General features: G+C 46.4%; 1 protein-coding gene across 1 annotated transcript in view; it reads right to left on the bottom strand.

The window, feature by feature from the left end:
• The window catches only part of NUP133 (nucleoporin 133), a 508,027-nt gene that overhangs the window by 362,202 nt on the left and 143,339 nt on the right, over positions 1-2,486 (bottom strand). The window lies entirely within an intron of this gene.

Below are 2,486 nucleotides of genomic sequence, written 5' to 3'. Positions count from 1 at the left end.
CAAAGTTTGCAGAGTATTTAGTTCATCCAATAGATCTGAAAGAGCTAGATGTCCGGTAATGTGCCGCATCCTGGTGGGCCCACTGCAACAAACATAGACAAACCAGGAGGCATACGACAAAACACCTATCTAGAATGTTCACCATCACAAACACAAGAAAAACAACAAGTAATCAAGGTAGGCCCTGTCACATTAAGCAGTACAAAATCAACAATTTTACTCCCCAGGCACAGCTAGTTCATGTAGCTCTCTGACCAGGGTACAGAAGCCTCAAGGTCCATTGACAAACAAATAACCCTACCCTCATTGTGAAACTATCAGTAAAAGACAGTGAACATAATAGCTAACAAACCGTTAACTTGAATCCTAAAGATTGGGTAAGAGGGTTGAGGCAAAATAAAGCTCCTCACTTTAAATGACTTGGATGGACTATAGATAACTGACTCATTAGTCTAACATAACTGTGACGGACTGCCTGGTACCCCGACTGGGTACCTCCGGCAGAAAAGAGTTTCCTCTCCGCTGGAACCTGAATTCCAGTGTCCTCAACCCAAGCCTGTCTAATTATTGGACAAAACCAATATATTAGGACAGAACGCTAACCTCCTCAATCATCAGACAACACCAATGTTGAGGTGGAACCCAAGATCTGCTTTATTGAAGGATGCACACAGAGTTTATACCTCACAGGATCAGATTAGAGTTCAGTGTGTCCCCTCCCCCAGACAGCCGGGTGCCGCATTGAAAGTCTTTTAAGCACAGACACTCTTTGAACTTAATGAATGTCCCTAATTAGATCATCCCAAACAATGGCCCCTCCAGACAGCCTGCTGCCTATAATGAACACAGTGATGTGTGTCTAATGTCGGGGGAAACATGTAGTATACCCACTCCACACATATCCTAGTAGAATGGTTCCATGTAACCGCAAGAGGTCTGAGGGGGTCTCCATAGTTCTGGGTCCATAGTCCGTAGGAAGGAGGCTAGCCCCCAGGCTCCTCCAGCAGCCCCAGTGACGGTTCAGTTAAAAACATCCAAAGAAGCCAACCATAACATCAATGTCCCAGAAAGGTAGAAAGTTCTAAGGGTAACAACATGCACAACATCCATAGCGGTAAGTATACCAGCCTTCAGATGATGATAAAGAGACAGAACACTCCAAAATATGTAATCTGGGCAGCTATGGTTCACTCCCCCTCTGGCCATGAACCATACAACGGGTAGTCTTGTAGCTTGTTCTGGTGTGCTGATGACGCAAAGGCCGCCATGGAGGACTAACCCCATCTCCCGACGAATCCAGACAGTTAAGAATCAGAATGGCAGTTTTATCCTAGAAGAATAGGTTTGACAGCTGGTCATGGCGGTGGAGGGCAAGGCCTCCTCTTCTTTCCTAACAAGCACATACAAAGGATGACCTCATCTATAGGAGACACCCTGATGGCAGATCAATTTAAGCAGGGGTTTTAATAACCTCTTCATTTGTAAAGTGAGCTGAAAGAGGTCAGGGAGCTGATGAATCATAACCCCAAAGTTTAGAGGCCCCATTCTTAAAGCTCTTCTCATGATCTCCTCCTTAATCAACTGATACTCTGTGTTCTCTGCAGAGCATGTCTCTGGGGAGATCCAATCTAACCAAGAGCATGCCAGAAGTACGATGGATGCAGTCCAGTTACAGTGCTACTTCAGGTTACCTAGCGTCGTAATTAGGATAGAAGTGGCCACCGATTTCGGGTCCATTAGTCACTCCATTGCCCCTTGTATTATACTGGCAGCACCTATTCTTACGGTCCTCAGCTCTCAACTGCAGATGGGTCAAGCATTGCTGATGGATCGATGGACAACTCCAGTGCTGAAAGTCTAGTGTCCCGTGTAGCGGATGTCACCTCCAGTGCCACCACTCAGGACTCTGTGGAGGGCACTTGCTGTTTCACACCTGGTTGAACGCAAATGCAGGAACTCCCAGAGATCTTGCAGGAGCAGAGTCTGTGAAAAATCAGGGTGTTTGAGGACACTAGAATCCTGTGACAGGGAGAATGAGACTGGGGCCATGAGATTATTCGAAGGAAAAGAGGAGACAAACCTACGACCAAGACAGCACAGCACTATCTTTAAAGTTGTCAGAGGGACGGTCTGTTGGCTCCCTGAGCAGGGCTGCAGACGCCTGTACCATCTTGGGGCCAGAGGCATCTCCATGTCAGCAGCCATCAGGACCAAGAAGTGTTCAATATTTGCAGCCTGGGAGGTATGGGTTAGCCTCCGTGATTTCTTATAGGGCTATTCACAAAAAGGGCAAAGAGGTTGGAGAAGGCAGAAGTGAACAATTTAGCCCAAACCAGCTGATAATGGAAAAATTCTCCAATTCAGCTCACTTTCCAGTCCAGCTATGTTGTCTTAGATTGCTGCCTTCTCAAAGCTTTTGTGAATAGCCATGTTAGTCATGGACTTGTGAGGCAAAGCTGATTCAGGGATCGTAGGAACAGTAGATA

The sequence above is a fragment of the Nanorana parkeri genome, unplaced genomic scaffold (genome assembly GCF_000935625.1).
Source record: "Nanorana parkeri isolate BGI_ZX_2015 unplaced genomic scaffold, ASM93562v1 scaffold515, whole genome shotgun sequence".
Taxonomy (NCBI): Eukaryota; Metazoa; Chordata; class Amphibia; order Anura; family Dicroglossidae; genus Nanorana; species Nanorana parkeri.
Note: the sequence above shows the minus strand (reverse complement) of the source record. Positions and strands in the feature narration are given on the sequence as shown.